We start from the raw sequence: 22,312 nt of genomic DNA on the forward strand, positions 1-22,312 counted from the left end.
ATTCACATCAGATTCTGTGAATCCCTTTTTTTTAAAAAATAGTATCAGTCTGAACACTGGAACACAGACAGTCAGGTTTTAACCTCACACCTTCAATGCATTATATGGGCCAACATGGCACCTGTTCTTAAAGTTGACTTGAGAATGTAGCTTTTAGTTACATTCTGTGGGATTTCAGTTGCATCACACTGTAAACTTTTGCTATAAATTCTGTTTACTCCATTACCACCTGATGAAGGAGCAGCGCTCCGAAAGCTAGTGCTTCCAAATAAACCTGTCGGACTATAACCTGGTGTGGTGTGATTTTTAACTTTGTCCACCCCAGTCCAACACCGGGCCCTCCAAGCCATGGTTTGCAAAAGATGAGGGGGGGGGGGGGGGGTCTAGAAAATTAGTATGAGGTAAACTAATGGGGCTAAAGGCAGATCAGTCCCTGCCCTGATGGCTCACACTTTTGTATTCTGCAGAGATAGACGATGCAACGGTTGCAATTGTCCAAAAACAAAACCCCTCAGATTGTGCAAAATCCCAGAGGATCCGAAATGTGCAAGTGCAGCTGTTTATTTAGAAAGGGATTCTGGATTAGTGGTGCTGGAAGAGCACAGCAGTTCAGGCAGCATCTGAGGAGCAGGAAAATCGACGTTTCGGGCAAAAGCCCTTCATCAGGAATAAAGGCAGGGAGCCTGAAGTGTGGAGAGATAAGCTAGAGGAGGGTGGGGGTGGGGAGAAAGTAGCATAGAGTACAATGGGTGAGGGACTCCCTGAGATTGAGACAAGTCAGTTTGACGAAAGGAGGCGGGGTTTCAGCCGGCGAGGTAGCCACGCCCCCTATTCACTCCGATTGGCTGGAGGGGCCCAACTTCATGCGCCCGGCCAGCCCGCCCCTCTCTTCCCTATTGGTGCGGGATCCCAGTCAATCACCCGGGACCGCCACCGAGCATGCGCAGTGCCGACGGGCAGCTCCATCGTGAGAGAAGCAGACGGACGGACGGACGGAAGTTCATGGCGGCTGATTTCGCGCTCAGGTTGGCGGGGAAGCGCGAGCAGAGGTGGGAGGGCGGATCGGAAGGTTTTATAAGCGCGTTGGGAATGGTTTGAGTCGGCGAGGCGACGTTTGAACCGGAGTGGAGCGATGGTTCCGTTCTCGGCGGCGAGGCTGTTGGGAGCCATCTTGGTGGGGGCGGTTTGGGCGGCCGTTGGGAGCCAGTGCGCATGCTCAGTCCTGTCGCTTCCCGTGAGCCAGCGCGGAGCAGCTCAGCATGTGCCATGGGATGTAGGGACAGTGGCAAGTTAATAATCACTCAACACCAGGGCCAGTGGGTTTATTTGGAAGTACTAGGTTTCAGAGCGCTGCTCCTTCATCATACCAAGCACCTTGTTCACTATCCTATCTACCTGTGACTCTGCTTTCAAGAAAGTGAGACTGCACTCCAGGGTCTCTTTGTTCAGCAACACTCCTTGTGACCTTCCCATTAAGTGTATAAATCCTGCACTGATTTGCCTTTCCAAAATGCAGCACCTTCCATTTATGTAAGTTAACCCCAATTGCCACTCCTCAGCCCATTTGTCCATCTGATCAAGTACTCGTTGTAATCTAAGGTAACCTTCGCTGTCCACTACACCTCTAATTTTGGTGACATCTGCAGACTTAACTAACTGTACCTCTTATGCTCACATCCCAGTCATTTATACAAATGATGAAAACAGTGAACCCAGCGCCGATCCTTGTGGCACTCCACTGGTCACAGGCCTCCAGTCTGAAAAGCAACCCTCCACCATCACCCTCTGTCTTCAACCTTTGAGCCAGTTCTGTATTCCATGACATCTAACCTTGCTAACCAGTCTACTATGAGGACCTTGTCGAATGCCTTACTGAAGTCCATATAGACCACGTCCACCGCTTTGCCCTCGTCAATCCTCTTTGTTACTTCTTGAAAGAATTCCATCAAGTCCGTGAACCATGGTTCCCCACGCACAAAGCCATGTTGACTATCTCTCATCAGTCCTTGACTTTCAAGTACATTTAAATCCTGTCCCTCAGGATTTCCTCCAACAACCTGCCCGCCACCGATGTCAGGTTCACTGATTTCTAGTTCCCTGGCTTTTCCTTACTGCCTTATTTAAATAGTGGCACCACGTTAGCCAACCTCCAGTCTTCTGGCACCTCACCTGTGACTATTGATGATACAAATATCTCAGCAAGAGGCTGAGCAATCAGTTTCCTAGCTTCCCACAGAGTTCTTTGGTACACCTGATTTGATCCTGGGGAGTTTTATGCATTTTTAGACATACAGCACCACCACCTCTGTAATATGGACATTTTTGAAGGTGTCACCATCAATTTCCCCACATTGTATGTCTTCCATGTCCTTCTCCACAGTAAATACTGATGCAATATACTTGTTTAGTATTTTCCCCCATCTTCTGTGGTTCCACACATAGGCCGCTTAGCTGATCTTTGAGGGGCCCTATTCTCTCCCTAGTTAACCGTTTGTCCTTAATATATTTATAAAATCCCTTTGGATTCTCCTTAACCCTATTTGCCAAGGTTATTTCATGTCCTCTTTTTGCCCTCCTGATTTCCTTCTTAAAATATGCTCCAACTGCCTTTATCCTCTTTCAAGAATTGACTCAATCTTTTCTGTCTATACCTGACATTTACTTCCTTTTTTTTCTTCAACACACATCAATTTCTCTAGTTATCCAGCATTCCCTACGTCTATGAGCCTCGCCTTTCATCCTGACAAGAATATACTGTCTTTGGACTCTTGTTATCTCATTTCTGAAGGCTTCCCATTTTCCAGCCGTCCCTTTACCTGTGAACATCTGCCCCCAGTCAACTTATGAAGTTTCTTGCCTAATACCATCAAAATTGGCCTTTCTCCAATTTAGAACTTTAACCTTTAGATCATACCTATCCTTTCCCATCACTATTTTAAAACTAATAGATTTATGGTCGCTGGCCCCAAAGTGCTTCCCCACGGATACCTCAGTCACCTGCTATGCCTTTTTCCCCAAGAGTAGGTCTAGTTTTGCAACTTTTTTAGTAAAGTACCTCCATATACTCACTTAATAAATTCTTCTCCATCTAAACTCTTAACACTATGGCAGTCCCAGTCTATGTTTGGAAAGTTAAAATCCCCGACCATAACCATCCTATTATTCTGACAGAAAGCTGAAATTCCCTTACAAATTTGTTTTTCAATTTCCCGCTGGCTATTAGCGGGGGTTATAACATAATCTCAATAAGGTGATCATCCCTTTCTTCTTTCTCAGTTCCACCCAAAAAACTTGCCTGGATGTATTCCTGGAATATCCTCCCTCAGTACATCCACAATGTTATCCCTTGCCCAAAACTCTACTCCCCCTCCTCTCTTGCCTCCCTTTCTGTCCTTCCTGTAGCATTTGTATCCTGGAACATTAAGCTGCCAGTTCTGTCCATCTCTGAGCCACGTCTCTGTAGTTGCTATCATATCCCAATGCCATGTTCCTAACCATGTCCATCTGCCTTCTCGGTTGACCTCTTGCATTGAAGTAAATGTATCAGTCCTACTTTGTTCCTGCTTGCCCTGACTGTTTGACTCGCTCCTTGTACTGTGTGTGAAAACCTTTGCTTGCTTTATGTTTGCCCTTTTGGAAAACACTTTTAGTAACAAGAACAGTTTCTCCCTATCTACTCTACAGACGTGATTTCAAAAAGTTGTAACAAACGTCCTCTTAGTCTGTTTTCCCGGGAAAACACAGCCAAGTACTCTGATTTGCCCTCAACTGAAGATTTTCATCCTGGAAGAATTGTTGTAAACCCTTTCTGCACTCTGTCTGGTGCATTCACATTCTTCCTTTAGTGCGGCATTTCAAACTGAATGCGTTATTCCAGCTGAGGTCTAATTCATTCCTCCATAAGTTCGTCATAACCTTCATAGTCTTGTACTCTGAGCCAATTAATAAATCATAAGGCCATAAGGTGCAAGTGCAAAGTTAGGCCATTCAGCTCATCAAGTCTGCTCCAACATTTGATCATGGCTGATACCTTTCTCAACCCCATCCTCCTGCCTTCTCCCTGCAACCTTTGATTGCCTTACGAGTGAAGAACCTACCTATCTCTGTCTTAAATACATTCAATGTCATGGGCTCCAGAGTCTTCGAGAGCACTGAGTTTAGATTAGATTAGATTACTTACAGTGTGGAAACAGGCCTTTCGGCCCAACAAGTCCACACCGACCCGCCGAAGAGCAACCCGCCCAAACCCATTCCCCTACATTTACCCCTTCACCTAACACTACTGGCAATTTAGCATGGCCAATTCAACTAACCTGCACATTTTTGGATTGTGGGAGGAAACCGGAGCACCCGGAGGAAACCCACACAGACAAGGGGAGGATGTGCAAACTCCACACAGACAGTTGTCCGAGGCGGGAATTGAACCCGGGTCCCTGGCGCTGTGAGGCAGCAGTGCTAACCACTATGCCATTGTGCCGCCTCAAATTTGCATGGATTCACCATCCTTTGGCTGAAGGAATTGCTTATCGTTTCAGTTTTGAAGGGTCATCCAATCTCAGGTTGTGGCGAAAGTGAGGACTGCAGATGCTGGAGATCAGAGTCAAGATTAGAGTGGTGCTGGAAAAGCACAGCAGGTCAGGCAGCATCTGAGGAGCAGGAGATTCAATGTTTCGGGCAAAAGCCCTTCATTAGGATTCCTGATGAAGAGCTTTTGCCCAAAACGTCGATTCTCCTGCTCCTCGGATGCTGCCTGACCTGCTGTCCCTTTCCAGCACCACTCTAATCTTGATTCCGATCTCAAGCTGTGCCCGATGTCCTGGTTACGTATACGTGTGGAACCATCATCTCATTGAAACTTACAAAATACTGACAGGCCCAGAGACACCACTGTCTCCAGACCTATCACTATTTTGTAAGTTTCAATGAGATCCTCTATCATAGAGTCAGAGATGTACAGCTTGGAAACAGACCCTTCAGTCCAGCCCGTCCATGCTGACCAGATATCCCAACCTATTCTAGTCCCACCTGCTAGCACATGTCCCATATCCCTCCAAAGCCTTCCTATTCATGTACCCATCTCAATGCCTTTAAATATTGCAATTGTACCAGCCTCCACCACTTTCTCTGCTAGCTCATTCCACGCACATACCACCCTCTGCATGAAAAAGTTAGGTCTCTTTTATATCTTTCCTCTCTCACCCTAAACCTCTGCCCTATAGTTCCACCACCCCAGGGAAAAGGCTTTGTCTATTTATCCTATCCATGCCCCTCATGATTTTATAAACCTCTTGAAGGTCACTACTCAGTCTCCGACGCTGCAGGGAAAACAGCCCCAGCAAATCCATCTCTCCCTATAGCTCAAACCCTCCAACCCTGGCAACATCCTTGTAAATCTTTTCTGAGCCCTTTCAAGTTTCACAACATCCTTCCGATAGGAAGGAGATAAGAATTGCATGCAATATTCCAACGGTGGCCAAACCAATATCCTGTACAGCTGCAACACGACCCCCCACCTCCTATACTCAGCACTCTGACCAACAAAGGAAACTTTGACCAATAAAGACCATACTAAACACCTTCTTCACGATCCTATCTACCTGCGACTCTACTTTCAAAGAGCTACGAACCTGCATTCCAAAGTTTTTGTCCAGCAACACTCCCTAGGACCTTACCATTAAGTGTATAAGTCCTGCTAAGATTTGCTTTCCCAAAATGCAGCACCTCACACTTATCTAAATTAAACACCATCTGCTCCCACTGGCCCATCTGATCAATATCCTGTTGTAATAGGTAATTTTCTTCGCTGTCCACTACACCTCCAATTTTGGTGTCATCAGCAAACTTACTAACTATACCTCTTGTGTTCAAATCATTTAAAGAAATGACAAAGTAGTGGACCCAGCACCAATCCATGTGTCACTCCACTGGTCACAGGCCTCCAGTCTGAAAAACAACCCTCCACCACCACCCTCTGTCTTCTACCTTTGAGCCAGTTCTGTATCCAGATGCCTAGTTCACTTTGTATTCAATGAGATGTAACCTTGCTAACCAGTCTCCCATGGGGAACCTTGTCGAACGCCTTACTGAAGTCCATATAGATCACATCTACCGCTCTGCCTTCATCAATCCTCTTTGTTACTTCTTCAAAAAACTCAATTGAGTTTGTGAGACATGATTTCCTATGCACAAAGCCATGTTGACTATCCCGAATCAGTCCTTGCCTTTCCCAATGCATGTATGTCCTATCCCTCCGGATTCCCTCCAACTTGCCCACCACCGACGTCAGGCTCACCGGTCGATAGTTCCCTAACTTGTCCTTACCACCCCTCTTAAATAGTGGCATAACATAGCCAACCTTTACCCTTCCAGCACCTCACCTGTGACTATCGATGATACAAATATCTCAGTAAGAGGTCCAGCAATCACTTCTCTAGCTTCCCACAGAGTTCTAGGGTACACCGAGAGTCATAGAGATGTACAGCACGGAAACAGACCCTTCGGTCCAACCTGTCCATGCTGACCAGATATCCCAACCCAATCTAGTTTCACCTGCCAGTACCCGGCCCATATCCCTCCAAACCCCTCCTGTTCATATACCCATCCAAATGCCTCTTAAATGTTGCAATTGTACCAGCCTCCACCACATCCTCTGGCAGCTCATTCCATACACGTACCACCCTCTGCGTGAAACAGTTTCCCCTTAGGTCTCTTTTATATCTTTCCCCTCTCACCCTAAACCTATGCCCTCTAGTTCTGGACTCCCCGACCCCAAGGAAAAGACTTTGTCTATTTATCCTATCCATGCCCCGCATAATTTTATAAACCTCTATAAGGTCACTCCTCAGCCTCCGACGCTCCAGGGAAAACAGCTCCAGCCTGTTCAGCCTCTCCCTATAGCTCAGATCCTCCAACCCTGGCAACATCCTTGTAAATCTTTTCTGAACCCTTTCAGGTTTCACAACATCTTTCTGATAGGAAGGAGACCAGAATTGCACACAATATTCCAACAGTGGCCTAACCAATGCCCTGTACAGCCGCAATATGACCTCCCAACTCCTGTACTCAATACTCTGACCAATAATGGAAAGCATACCAAACGCCTTCTTCACTATCCTATCTACCTGCGACTGCACTTTGAAGGAGTTATGAACCTGTACTCCAAGGTCTGTTTGTTCAGCAACATTCCCTAGGACCTTACCATTAAGTGTATAAATCCTGCTAAGATTTGCTTTTCCAAAATGCAGCACCTTGCATTTATCTGAATTAAACTCCATCTGCCACTTCTTCGCCTATTGGCCCATCTGGTCCAGATCCTGTTGTAATCTGAGGTAACCCACCTCGCTGTCCATTACACCTCCAATTTTGGTGCCATCTGTAAACTTATTAACTGTACCTCTTATGCTCGCATCCAAATCATTTATGTAAATGACAAAACGTAGAGGGCCCAGCACTGATCCTTGTGGCACTCCACTGGTCACAGGCCTCCAGTCTGAAAAACAACACTACCTTTGAGCCAGTTCTGTATCCAAATGGCTAGTTCTCCTTGTATTCCATGAGATATAACCTTGCTAATCCGTCTCCCATGGGGAACCTTGTCGAACGCCTTACTGAAGTCCATATAGATCACATCTACTGCTCCACCCTCATCAATCCTTTTTGCTACTGCTTGAAAGAACTCAATCAAGTTTGTGAGACATGATTTCCCACGCACAAAGCCATGTTGACTGTCCCGAATCAGTCCTTGCCTTTCCAAGTACATGTACATCCTGTCCCTCAGGATTCCCTCCAACAACTTGCCCACTACTGAGGTCAGGCTCACCGGTCTATCGTTCCCTGGCTTGTCTTTACCGCCCTTCTTAAACAGTAGCATCATGTTTGCCAACCTCCAGTCGTCCGGCACCTCACCTGTGACTATCGATGTTGAGATATTTGTATCTCTCGCGCTCTCTCTCTGTCTCTCGCGCGCTCTCTCTGTCTCTCGCGCGCTCTCTCTGTCTCTCGCGCGCTCTCTCTGTCTCTCGCCCGCTCTCTCTGTCTCTCGCCCGCTCTCTCTGTCTCTCGCCCGCTCTCTCTGTCTCTCGCCCGCTCTCTCTGTCTCTCGCCCGCTCTCTCTGTCTCTCGCCCGCTCTCTCTGTCTCTCGCCCGCGCTCTCTGTCTCTCGCCCGCGCTCTCTGTCTCTCGCCCGCGCTCTCTGTCTCTCGCCCGCGCTCTCTGTCTCTCGCCCGCGCTCTCTGTCTCTCGCCCGCGCTCTCTGTCTCTCGCCCGCGCTCTCTGTCTCTCGCCCGCGCTCTCTGTCTCTCGCCCACGCGAGAGTGAGTGAGACCGCGCGCGGGAGGGAGAGAGACCGCGCGCGCGATCTCTCTCTCTCTCGCTCGCTCTCTCTCTCTCTCTCTCGCGCTTTCTCTTTCGCGTGCTGTCTCTCGCTCTCGCGCTGTCTCTCGCTCTCGCGCTCCGGTTTCCTCCCACAGTCCAAAAATTTGCAGGTTAGGTGAATTGGCCATGCTAAACTGCCCATACTGTTAGGTGTGGGAAATGGGTCTGTGTGGGTTGCTCTTCTGTTGTGGGCGGCACGGTGGCACAGTGGTTAGCACTGCTGCCTCACAGCGCCAGAGACCTGGGTTCAATTCCCGATTCAGGCGACTGACTGTGTGGAGTTTGCACGTTCTCCCCGTGTCTGCGTGGGTTTCCTCCAGGTGCTCCGGTTTCCTCCCACCATCCAAAGATGTGCAGGGTCAGGTGAATTGGCCATACTAAATTGCCTGTAGTGTTAGGTAAGGGGTAAATGTAGGGGTATGGGTGGGTTTTGCTTCGGCGGGTCGGTGTGGACTTGTTGGGCCGAAGGGCCTGTTCCCACACTGTAATCTAATCTAATCTAATCTAATCTTCGGAGGGTCGGTGTGGACTTGTCAGACCAAAGGGCCTGTTTCCACACTTTAACTAATCTAATCAATCAGAAAGAGGTGATTACATAAGCAGTGAGCATCAATTAATTATAACAGAAAAATTAATGATTAATCAGCAGTTATATTAAAAGACTGGGTTGAACTTCAAACTCTGCGAGCCTGTTTTAAATTCCATACTGTGGTTTCTGTCAGAAAGAATGAGAGATCAGATTAGATTAGATTCCCTACAGTGTGGAAACAGGCCATTCGGCCCAACACGTCCACACCGTCCCTCCAAACAGCAACCCACCCAGACCTATCTCCCTTTGACTAGTGCACTTAACACTATGGGCAATAACCTGCACACCCGGAGAAATCCACGCAGACATCGGGAGAATGTGCAAACTTCACACGACAGTTGCCTGAGGCGGGAAATGAACCCGGGTCTCTGTGTTGTGAGGCAGCCGTGCTAACCACTGAGCCACCGTGCAGCCCCTAACGAGTTTATACATTTGGTTAATCGCAGGATTTCTCTTCAGTTAAATTTCAGTCTCAAAGTGGCTTCCTTCACCCAGTTAGCTAACCTCGTCTCCAGTATCTGCAATATTATGCATTTACAAGATATATCTATGCAGTGAACTGTGTCTCTGAGAGTGTATGAGGTAAGACTGATGAGTTAATGCCATGAATTGACACATGGACATGTGATATTGTTGCCATCACAACATATTTTTGAGGGAAGGGCTGGACTGGCAACGCAACATTCTGCAGTAAAGAATCTTTAGGGGAAACAGAGGAGTTTGTAAATAGGATGGTGGTGTGCACTATTAATTAAGGAGTCAGTTACTACAGTGAGGAGAGACAATATCTTGGAGTGGTCATCAAACAAGGCTTTGTGGGGAGAACATACGGGACATTGGTTAGGCCACTGTTGGAATATTGCGTGCAATTCTGGTCTCCCTCCTGTCGGAAGGATGTTGTGAAACTTGAAAGAGTTCAGAAAAGATTTACAAGGATGTTGCTGGGGCTGGAGGATTTGAGCTATAACAAGAGGCTGAACAGCTTGGCGCTGTTTTCCCTGGAGCATTGGAGGCTGACCTTATCGAGATTTATAAAATTATGATGGGCACAAGTAGGATAAATAGACAAAGTCTTTTCCCTGGATTAGGTGAGGCCAGAACCAGAGGGCATAGGTTTCGGGTGCGAGTATGGAATGAGCTGCCAGAGGAAGTGGTGGAGGCTGGTGCAATTACAACATTGAAAAGGCATCTGGATGGGTATGTGAATAAGAAGGGCTTAGACGGGTATGGGCCAAGTGTTGGCAAGTGGGACTAGATTAGGTTCGGATATCTGGTTGGCATGGACGAGTTGGACCGAGGGGTCTGTTTCCGTGCTCTACATCTCTATCACTATAACTTAGGAATGATAAGGGAGCAGCGAGTTTAGTGGGAGTGTATTATATGCCCCCAAAGAGTCAAAGAGAGGTGCAAATATGTAGGCAGCTCACAAGTGTGTGAGAGTAATAATCAGGTGATTGTATTCGGGGATTTCAACTTTCTCAACATGACTTTGAATAGCCATCGTGTTAAAGGTGTAATGAGGGTGGATTTCTCAAAATGCATCTGGGGACATTTTGGTATCAATGTGTAGAAGCTCCAATAAGGGATGGTATATTGCTGGCTGTGATTCTGAGGGAAGAAGCTGGACTCATGTTCCATGTTGCAGTGGGGGAGCGCTGTTTTAGTGATAGCAATCACAACGTACTGCGGTTCAATTATGTTTTGGCCAAAGAAAAAGGTGGCCTGCAAAAGATGGCTTTGGATTAGTCGAAGCACAGATTTAATTCAAAGTATATCCCACAGTAGACTGGGAGTGGCTCCTTGCGGGTAAGTGTGTAGCTGAGCAACCGGGTGGCATTCAAAAAGGAACTGGGGAGAATGCAGCTCCAACGTCTACCCTTTCGAGGGAAATGCAGTAGCAATAGGTTCAGAGAACCCTGGGTGTCTAGGATAGTTCAGGACTGGGTAAAGAAGAAGAGTAGTGCTTTTCTCAAGCCTATTCAGCTGCGGCCCTAAAGGAACACAAGAAGTGCAGGAAAGAACTGACGAAAGCAATTAGAATACACTGAATAGCGGTGTTACTGAACAAAGAGACCTTGGAGTGCAGGTTCATAGCTCCTTGAAAGTGAGTCGCAGGTAGATAGGATAGTGAAGAAGGCGTTTGGTATGCTTTCCTTTATTGGTCAGAGTATTGAGTACCGGAGTTAGGAGGTCATGTTGCGGCTGTACAGGACATTGTTTAGGCCACTGTTGGAATATTGCGTGCAGTTCTGGACTCCATTCTATCGGAAAGATGTTGTGAAACTTGAAAGGGTTCAGAAAAGATTTACAAGGACGTTGCCGGAGAGAAGCTGAATAGGTTTGGTCTGTTTTCCCTGCAATGTTTGAGGCTGAGGGGTGACCTTATAGAGGTTTGTAAAACCATAAGGCGCATGGATAGGGTAAATAGACAAAGTCTTTTCCCTGGGGTCGGGGAGTCCAGAACTAGAGGGCATAGGTTTAGGGTGAGAGGGGAAAGATATAAAAGAGACCTAAGGGGCAACTTTTTCGCACAGAGGGTGGTACGTATATGAGTAAGTGGTGTAGGCTGGGACATTTACAACATTTTAAAATGGGTATATGAAAAGGAAGGGTTGAGAGGGATATGGGCCAAGTGCTGGCAAATGGGATCAGATGAGGTTGGGATATCTGGTCATCACGGATGAGTTGGACCGATGTGTCTGTTTCCGTGCTGTACATCTCTATAATTCTAAGAGCAAAAAAGGGGCATGAGAAAAGACTTGCGAACAGGATTAGGGAGAATCCTATTAAAGGGAAGAGGTTAAACAGGGAATGAATGGGGCCTGTTAGGGATGAAAGGGGCCACCTCAGAATTGTGTGACGCCGCAGAATATTGGAAGGGTGTTGAATGAAGACTTCTCTTCGGTCTTCACTCTAGAATAGAACAACGTAGATAAGGAATTCAGGAAAAAGGACTGTGAGGAACTTGCGCAGTTTGACATAGGAAATCGGGAGATATTGGAGGCTGTGTTGGTCATAAGAACTGCCAAGTCCCCAGAGTAATTGCATCCCAAGCTGCTGTAGAGACGAGGCAGGAAATTGCAGGAGCTCTGATACAAATTTTTAATTTCTGTTTAGCCACAGGGGAAGTGCCAGAGGCCTGGAGGATGGTTAATGTGGTTGCACTGTTTAAAAGGGGTGGTAGAGATGGACCGGTGAGTCTCATGTCAGTGGTAGGAAAATTATTGGAGAAAATTCTGAAGAAGCGAACTCAAGCCCACTTGGCAAGGCGTGACTTAGTTCGGCTTTGTCAGAGGGAGGTCACGTCTAACAAATTGGTTAGAATTCTTCAAGTGTACGATCGTGTGTGGATTCTGAGGGGCGATTGAGGGATATAAGATGGTGAGGGTGAATAGAGAGCAGGTGTTCCCTTGGTTGAGGGAGAAATCATGATACCGTAAGGAGCAGGAGATTCCCAGGGGGTTTGGGAAAATACATTTTCACTCGGCAGATGGTGGTGTTAGCGCGGATGAAATGATATCAGTCCGAGCCCAGAGTGCGGTTCAACAATCGGTAACGTTTATTGTTACAGTAACGCCGGCGGAGACCAACCAAGGTCTGAATCTCAGCTGCTGTCCTGTTCCCGCGCGCAGCTACATATTATATACTTTTAGTTGTCAGGATGTGTGGAATTTGAGGATGAATGGGATGATAGTTCCCCATCATCACTGGAGTAGGTGCGAATAGACTGTTTCCTACCGTCCCAGGAGAGTTGCAGGGCACGCACAATAGGGTGCTAATTGGTTTATGTAAACAGGTCCGGGTATTATCTGCTTGTCTCTCTCTGAGGGCTGGGGGCTAGCACCCCCCTTTGTTCCCTTGGGGTGTTGGTGTGTATTGGTCTATCCGTTCCTGTCTGGTGGATGCTTCTCCTTTGTGTCAGGATGGTTCCGTATCGGTGGGTATGGGTGTGTTTCAGTCAGTCTCTTGATGTGATTCGGAGATGGGTTTCCATATTAATTAATTCCGGAGTTTTGGTCTATGAGTCATGGGTAGTGTTGGTCTAGTGTGGATTTGATCTGTCCTCTGTCTCCTATCTCCCGGTCACGTGGGCGGACCGGCAGCTGCTGAGTTCTGTGGGTTTAAACCTGCGACTGCTGTTTAAAACACAAAATGAATTCTTATAGTTTCCTGATGTAGGCATAGTCCCGTGTCAAAAGCAGGGCGGTCTGATGCCCGCTTGCAGTGGGAACCTGCAAAGCACTGAGAAGCAGAGGCGCTAACCTTATAACCTTATTAAAAAAACAATTTGGATGAGTACTTCAAATAACATAACATTCAAAGGTAAGGGACAAGTGCAGGAAATTGGGATGAGCGTACATTCCGTGGTAGTTGTGTAGGTGCAGTGGGCCTTTACTGTGCTGAATGAATCTCGTAGAAGACCTGAAAATGGAACAGTGAGCAAGAGGGAAGATGAGGACATGCGTTTGAGACAGGGTATTTATAGATCTGAGGAAATGAAAGGAGAAATAATGTTTCACAGAAACTAGAATAATCTGTTCTGAATTTCTGTCATGATATTATGAGAACAGCTAGGTGTTTTTTTTTCATGACCAGCACAGATACGATGGGCCAAAGGGCCTTTTCCTTTACTTTAGCTCGATGGTGATCTTAAAGTTATGATACTTCCAGGGTCACTGAGGCCAGGCTGGAAGCTGTCAGTAAACATGTAAGAGCTGACACTGTTTCCAAACCCCTCATTACTGAGTGGGTGGATAACATGCCTAATACTGAGGGGCATCCATTTATGGTGAGAGGGGGAAGTTCAAAGGAGATGTGAGGGGCAAGACGTTTTACACAGTAATAGGAGTCTGGAATGCGCTGCCTGGGTGTTGGTGGAGGCAGATACGATCGGGGCATTTAAGAGTCATACAGCACAGATACAGACCCTACGGTCCAGCCGGTCCATGCCGAATATAATCCCAAACTAAACTAGTCCCACCTGCCTGCTTGGGCTATATCCCTCCAAACCTTTCTTATTCATGTACTTCTCTAAACGTCTTTTAAATGTTGTAACTGCACCCGCATCCGCCATTTCCTCTCAAGTTCATTCCACACACGAACCACTCTGTGTAAAAAAGAAAATCACTGTCTTAAAAAATCTTTCTCCTCTCATCTTGAAAATTTGCCCCCGAGTCTCGGAATCCACCATCTGATGGAGAAGACATCTGCCATTTGCCTTGTCCATGCCCCTCATGACTTGAGAAGCCTCTATAAGGCCACCTCTTAACCTCCAGTGAAAATAGTCCCAGCCTGTCCAGCCTCTCCCTATAACTTAAACCCTCCATTCTCAGCAACGTCCGAGTAAATGCAGAGCTGGGCTGAGAAATGGCAGATGGAGTTCGACCTTGATAAATGCGAACTGATGCATTTTGGAAGGTCGAACTCAAATGCTGAATATAGGATTAAAGACAGGATTCTTGGCAGTGTGGAGAAACAGAGGGATCTGGGTGTGCAAGTACATAGATCTCTCAAAGTTGCCACCCAAGTGGATAGGGTTGTTAAGAAAGCATGTTTTGGCTCTCATTAACAGGGGGATTGAGTTTAAGAGCCGCGAGGTTTTGCTGCAGCTCTACAAGTCCCTGGTGAGACCACACTTGGAATATTGTGTCCGGTTCTGGTCACCCTACTATAGGAAAGATGTGGAGGCTTTGGAGAGGGTGCAAAGAAGGTTTTACCAGGTTGCTGCCTGGACTGGAGGGCTTGCCTTATGAAGAAAGGTTGAATAAGCTCGGACTTTTCTCTCTGGAGAGAAGGAGGAAGAGAGGAGACCTGATAGAGGTGTACAAGGTAATGAGATGCATGGATGGAGTCAATAGCCAGAGACTTTTCCTCAGGGCAGGATCGACTGGTATGAGGGGTCATAGTTTGAAGATATTAGGAGGAAGGTATAAAGGAGACCGCAGAGGTAGGTTCTTTCTGCAGAGAGTTGTGAATGCATGGAATGCGTTGCCAGCGGTGGTGGTGGAAGCAGAGTCATTGGGGACATTTAAGCATCTGCTGGACATGCACATGGATAGCAGTGAGTTGAGGGGAGCGGAGGTTAAGTTATTATGTTTGACATTCGGATTAAATCTCGGCACAATATCGTGGGCCAAAAGGCCTGTTCTGTGCTGTACTTTTCTTTTTTTTTATAGATATTTTTATTGGAAATTTAACATTTTTACAAGTTTATAAAAATAAGCAAAACTCTCAAGTACGAACATTGATATACAATTAAATCTTAAATAAATAATAACCAAAATTTAACAACAGAAAAATACCGAGAGAAAAAAAACAAAACTCAACTAACTACTAATCTAACCTACAACTAACCAGAGTGTATAATTAAGTCTCTTACATTATTCAACTAAGAGAAAGAAAAAAAAAAACAACGGATAATACAGAAATTGGGTAGTGAGATACATGCTCGGAATGTGTTAACATCAAATGTAACAAAACCCGTATTCATGCGGGATTCCTCTCCCAAGGGGCCCTGGACTAGCCAGGTTCGCAATCTCAATTAAATAAAAGCCCTTGTTAGGTTAGCCGAAATATCTGTATTTATGTAATTCAAGAAGGGCTGCCATATTTTATGAAATAATTCGGCCTTTTGGTGCACCATATTTGTAAGGAAGTCAAGGGGAATACATTCCATAATTAACCTGTGCCAATTTGAAAGTCCGGGGGGCCCTCAGCCACCCAGTTTACCAAAATATTTTTCCTTGCACAGAAAGAGAGAATAGAAAATAATCTCTTCCCGTACATATCCAGGGAGGGTAAGTTCGAAAAGCCCAAAAGGAGAGATACAGGGTCCACTTTAATTTCCGTTCCTAAAATTTCTGTCAGGGTACTTGCTACTTTAGTCCAGTATCTACAGATCTTATGACAGGTCCATAGGCAAGGTACAAGAGTGCCCACCTCTATTTTACATTTGGGACACATTGGAGATGCTCCTGCCTTAAATTTTGCCAATCGATCCGGTGCTATATGGGCCCTATGAAGTATCTTCAGCTGGATAGCCTGGGTTCTGTTGCAGATGGTGATTCTTCTGGCGTTTTCCCAAATGTCATTCCACGTTTCTATAGATTTCTAGTCCCAAATCCTGATCCCATGTTTTAAGCAGATTGTCCATATCTCCCGATACTTCATCATGTAGTAAATGATAAATAGTACTGACGGAAGATACCCCCATTGGTCGTAGCACTCTACATTCTCTATCTGATTTATAAAGACTATCTAATAACGTAGTCTTCTTCTGGATATAGTCTCGAATTTGGAAGTATCGAAAGAGGCCTCCATTAGGTAATCCGAATTTCTGACGCAGCTGTTCAAAAGACATCAGGACCCCTTCTTTAAATAGGTCCCCTAAACATGAGATACCCCTGGATCTCCAGAGTTTAAAAGTGGCATCTGTAAACCCCAGTTGAAATCCCCATGCTTCCACTATCGGCGCATAGGGGGATGTTTTATGTGAGTTGCCCTCATTTTGCCGCATTTTATTCCAAGCCTTAATTGTGTTTGTACTATAGGGTTTTTACAGTAATCCGTAATGATTTTCCTCTTGTCTGAAAATAAAAGGTTAATAAGTGGGCATTTTACTTGAGAAGCCTCGATGTCCAGCCAGATTGATTGGGTCTTGTCTGACCCGTAATCAACTATGTAACTTAATAGGGAACTTAACTGATATTCCCTAAAATCTGGGAAGTCCAATCCTCCCCTTCCCTGTGGGAACTGTAGCTTCTTCAGCTTAATGAGGGGCCGTCTATGATTCCAGATAAAGGAACCCAACCAGCCATATAATCTACGTAGTGCCAGCCTCGGCAGCATCACCGGAAGCATTCTCATAGGGTATAGGAGACAGGGCAAGACATTCATTTTAATTAGTGCTCTTCTACCCAGCCAGGAAATTGGAAGGTCTCCCCATCGCTGGAGGTCCTGCCTTATCCTTTCCAGTAAATGCACAAAGTTAGCCTTATACAACTGACCAAGTACTGGGGTAATAAAAATGCCTAAAATATAAGAAACCCTCCAGGGACCAACGAAAGGGAAAGTGGGATCCGTCCACTAAGTGGGGTATCATAGCAAGGCCCCCCATTGGCATAACCTCCGATTTTGAGAAATTAATTTTATAGCCTGAGAATGCACTAAATGTATTAATAACTTGGATTAAGCGAGGTACGGACATCAGAGGATTACTGAGGAATAGAAGAACATCATCTGCATACAGGGTAATTTTATGTTTACCTGTACCAATCCTTGGGGCCGTTATATTAGGATCAGCTCGTATAGCTTCTGCTAGTGGTTCAATTATTAGCGTAAATAACAATGGCGAGAGAGGACATCCCTGACGGCAGCCCCTACCCACAATGAAGCTATCCGAACCTAATCCATTGGTAACCACAACTGCTTTGGGATCACTATACAGTGTTGAGACCCATTTGGTAAACACCTGTCCAACGCCAAACCTTTCCAATGTGTAAAACAAATATGACCATTCAACCCTATCAAATGCCTTTTCCGCGTCTAATGAGACTACTACTCCTGGTATCTTTCCCTGATGGCAGGCTTGAATCATATTCAAAATCCTTCTAATATTATTGGATGATCCACGGCCCTTAATAAACCCCGTCTAATCCTCCTTTATAATATGTGGCAGTACCCTTTCTAGTCTCAATGCTAACGTTTTAGAGAGGATTTTAAAATCTACATTTAGCAAGGATATTGGTCTGTATGACACGCAATCTTCTGGGTCCTTTCCTTTTTTAAGGATAAGAGAGATATTTGCCTCTTTCAGTGAAGGCGGGAGACAGCCCTGACTATATGCATAGTTATACATGTCCATAAGTAGACCAGCCAATATTCCTGTAAATTCTTTATAGAATTCAGCTTGAAAACCATCTGGGCCAGGTTTCTTACCGCTCTGAAGTTGCCTGATTGCGTCAAGTATTTCTTGGACTGTTAGGGGAGCATTTAAGACCGATACCTGTTCCGGAGTTAGGCCCGGAAAGGTCAAATTTTTAAAAAATGATTGCATACCCCTAGTCCTGTCTTCACAATCCTGTGATTTATATAAATCAGAATAAAATGTTCTAAAGATTGCGTTAATCATTTTATGATCATGAGTCAAAATACCCGTACTTTCCTTGATAGACATGATAGTTTGAGGGGCCTTTTTTTTTGCAAGAAATGCTAAGTATCTACCTGGTTTGTCGCCAAATTCATATAACCTTTGTTTTGCAAATAATATTTCCCTCTTAGCCGTTTGAGTAAGCGTAGTGTTTAGAGCTGTCCTAAGAGCCGTAATCCTTTACAATTTGATAATAGAAGGTCTATCAGCGTATGCTGTTTCAGCTGCTTTTAAGTGAGCTTCGAGCAGACGCTGTTGTTCTCCCTTTAATTTTTTCTGGGTCGCTGAGTAGGAGATGATCAAACCTCGCGCGTAAGCTTTGATGGTCTCCCACATCATTGATGGGTTGCTAGCCGTACCTAAATTAATTTCTAAAAAAGTTTTAAATTCTTGAGAGAAGTACTTTACAAATTTACTATCTTTCATCAGGAAGGGGTCCATACGCCAATGCCGAGGAGATGTCCCATTGTTCCTCGCCTTGATTTCCATATATACAGCAGCGTGGTCAGAAGTTGCTATACTACCTATTTTACAGGATGATATGGAATTTAAAAAAATCAAGGGGGCAAAACACATATCAATTCTGGTATGACATTTATGTGGATTGGAGTAAAAAGAAAACTCTCTGCCCTGTGGATGAAGACATCTCCATACATCTACTAATCCTAACTCTTTATTCAGATCCACCAATTGTCTCGATCTGGGAGATACTCCTGCAGTACTCTTGGGAATCCTATCTATTTCTGGATCCATAATACAATTACAGTCTCCCCCTATAATTGTATGACTGGCACCAAGAGCCATCAATTTTGAGAAGGCTTCCGTTATAAATTTAAAAGGATGTGCCAGGAGGCAATACAAATTTAAAATCCCATATTCCTCTCCATTTATAAGGGCTTTAATCAGAATATATCGTCCAGATTCGTCTTTTATTTGATTTAGGATTTTGAAAGGGAAATTCTTCCGAATAAGAATAACAACTCCCCTGCTTTTTCAGCTAAAAGAAGAAAAAAAGGCCTGATCAAATCCACCCTGTCGCAATTCCAAGTGTTCTTTATCCAACAGGTGTGTCTCCTGTAGGAGAGCTATATCAACCCTTTCTTTCTTAAGATTTGATAATATTTTTTTCCTTTTGACTGGCGAATTACTCCCCTTGACATTCCAGATGCAGCACTTACCCGACTGATCAACCATAATCGTCCGGGCAAATCCGAGACCCCTCGGGAGGGGGAACCCTATCCAGAACATCCCGAGCGTAGAGCATATAAAATTCACAAAAATAAAGGCTCTAATACACTCACAACAGTTTAATAAAAAACTATTTCTAAATAAAAAAAAATAAAACGTATTTAAATGGAGATTTTCCCCCTTGTTCCCAGGGGGTATCACTTCCTTTCCAAAGGTCCATCCTATCCTCTCCCAACCAGTGCCCCACCCTTGACCCAGGCGCTCCTCAATAGGATGAGGTGAATTCAAATATACTACAGAGCTAGAGTTAACAGTGAGCACCCTACCCCTACCCCCACCCACACCAACACCTGGATATATTTGGTAATGTTAATACCATGTATAAACATATATAACTATAAAATTACAACCTCAACGAGTAATAATTAAATATAATAATACAAAATAACAAGGGAAAACAACCCCGCTCCTAGAGACAGAGGTAAAATAGAATAAGGTAACCACCTCCCCCCACCAACATTAACTAGACCCCCCAGCCGAAAGAGAGAGAGAGAGAGAGAGAGAATAATAAAAAAATCAAGGGGGGGGGGAGAAAATCGTTAAGTACAGAACAAATAAATAAATCTCTCTCCCCACCCCCCAAGATAATATTAAACAGTAAGGTTAAAAAAAGAAAAAGGGGGGAAGGCAAACCAACATCAAATTATCTCTTACAATTTATGTAAGAGGGTCCAAAAATTCCTTAGCCTTTTCCGGCGATCCGAAGTTATACACGGTTCCTTCATGGTTAAAGCGTAGCGTCGCTGGGTAGCGTAAGGAGTACTGAATAGTTAAGTCCCTTAAATACTTCTTCGCCTCATCGAATGCCTTCCTCTTTCGGACCAGAGCTAGGGAAAAGTCTTGGAATAACATGATCTTGGAACCTTTATGGATCATGGCTTGGGGATTTTTTCCAAGATTTCTAGAGGCTTATAGGAGTATCTGCCTCTCCTTCTAGGTCTCCCGCCGGAACAGGACCGGGCGACGACGCTGGTTCGAGCCAGGCCCGCATATTGCCCATTCCACCCTTACCTGGCCTGATCCAGCCTCCAGATTTAAAAGCTGTGGCAGCCACTGTTCAAGAAACGCTGTAAGCTGGCCGCCTTCTTCCCGTTCGGGAAGGCCCAGCAAATTAATATGTTTTCGACGACCTCGATTATCGAGGTCATCAGTGTGGTTCTCTCAGGTCCGGACTCACTGTTCGAGAGTCTGGACCTGATCCACGGCCGATTGTGCTGTAGTCTCGGAGGTTGCGGCCTTTAGCTCTGCCCCTCCGACTCGGCGCTCGATTTCCTTAATGTCTTGGTCGTGCTTTTGCAGCGCGGCCGAGAGTGAGTCCCATTGACTTCGGGATTCTTCAATAAAAGCGTCGATCTTCGTATCCAGTTTGGAGATGATTTCCACGAGGCTCGCCACCGTAGCTAAATCCCCCGGGGCGGCTGCGGACGCCTCTGCTGCAGCTGAAGAGGGTGGGGGAGGGGTTCCTGCTTGCTGAGAGCTGCGGGCTCCCTTCCCTTTAGTCATATTTACTGAAGATTAAATTGTTTAAATTCAATACTAAACAACTAATTAGATTAAACAGCTATTTTAAATGATTTGGTGAGTATGTTGGGGGTGAGTGACCCACTTTGCCCAAGTCTTAGGAGGAGCACTGTAGACTCAGACTTGCTGGGTCGCTGCCATCTTGGAACCCCGTGCTGTACTTTTCTATGTTCTAAATCTCTGCTGAACTCGAGGAACTTTTAGATAAGCACATAAATATGCAAGAAATGGAGGGAGATGGACAATACAGGCAGAAGGGATTAGTTTAATTTGGCATCATGTTCAGCACAACATCGTGGGCTGAAGAGCCCATTCCTGTGCTGTGCAGTTCTGTGTTAGAACATAAAACATAACAGCTCAGTCCAGGCCCTTCGGCCCTCGATGTTGGGCTGCCCTGTGAATCCAGTCTGAAGCCCATCTATCCTACACTATATCATTTTCATCCAGATGTTTATCCAATGACCATTTAAGTGCCCGTAAAGTTGGCGAGTCCAATCCTGTTGCAGGCAGTAAGTTCCATGCCCCTACTACTCTCTGAGTAAAGAAACTACCTCTGACATCTGTCCTATGTCCATCCTGTGTTCTGTTAACAAATAAGAAGGGACACCAGAGGAAACTGAGGGGGAAGGGAAGACATTGCCAGTGTTACGATCAGGCAGAGAAGAATGGGAGCAGGAGAGAGCAGCCCACTTGGTTGGATGACACTGGCGAGATGTTGGAATGATTGAAAGCAAAATACTGTGGCTGCTGGAAATCTGAAAGAAGTGCAGAGAGTGGTGCAGAAACTCAGCATGTGTGGAAAGAGAAACTGCTAATATTTTGAGTCCCACATGTCTGTTTGTCAGAACGGGGGAGTAATGCTGTGGCCAGCCTTTTGGCTGAATCGTCCCGGAGGATGTAATTTGTGCTTTTGATAACAGACGCTTGGGTACAGCGGCAGGGACTGAAAACTGCTTGGATGCATTCAGACGTGGAGTTCTGGAAAGGAGGTGCATAGATTTTACAGGCGAAACATTTCTCAAGGAAACAAAAAGGGAGGTTGGAGATGAGACAGTTGTTTGCAAAGAAGAGTTGAACAGATTTTGTTTAAAGACTGGTGATGATGGCAGTTTAAAGGAGAGAGTGACTGTTCCTGGAAACTTCGCCATTTACGGCATGGGATACTGACCGCTGAAAATTCAGTGAGTGGTTTTGATCTCACAGATGTTAGACTTGTGGATATGGTGAGCTCTGAGAGGCCATCAAGGGAGATCAGAGAAACACCGAAGAATGGTCCAAGCTTAGGGCTCCGACAAGGAAATTTAGACAGTCTGGCCCAGTGAGGGAAAGGGAAGCAGAAGAGGGAGCTGATTTGATGGTTTGCATTTTAGTGATAAAGGAACTGCATGAGCTCCTGACATAGTGATCTTTGGTGGACATGCAATGGAGGAGGA

General features: G+C 45.5%; 1 protein-coding gene across 2 annotated transcripts in view; it reads left to right on the top strand.

Annotated features, from left to right (window-relative positions):
• Nucleotides 1-953: 953 nt before the first annotated feature.
• LOC122543463 (uncharacterized) overlaps nt 954-22,312 on the top strand; it is a 31,368-nt gene continuing 10,009 nt past the window's right edge. The window contains exon 1 of one of the 2 annotated variants that reach the window (XM_043682173.2): nt 954-1,025. The gene's annotated coding sequence lies outside the window, so the exon portion shown is untranslated. The other variant, XM_087974205.1, reaches the window with a different exon arrangement.

The sequence above is a fragment of the Chiloscyllium plagiosum genome, unplaced genomic scaffold (genome assembly GCF_037043375.1).
Source record: "Chiloscyllium plagiosum isolate Xiang-an unplaced genomic scaffold, Cpla_swu_hap1 HiC_scaffold_27, whole genome shotgun sequence".
Classification (NCBI taxonomy): Eukaryota; Metazoa; Chordata; class Chondrichthyes; order Orectolobiformes; family Hemiscylliidae; genus Chiloscyllium; species Chiloscyllium plagiosum.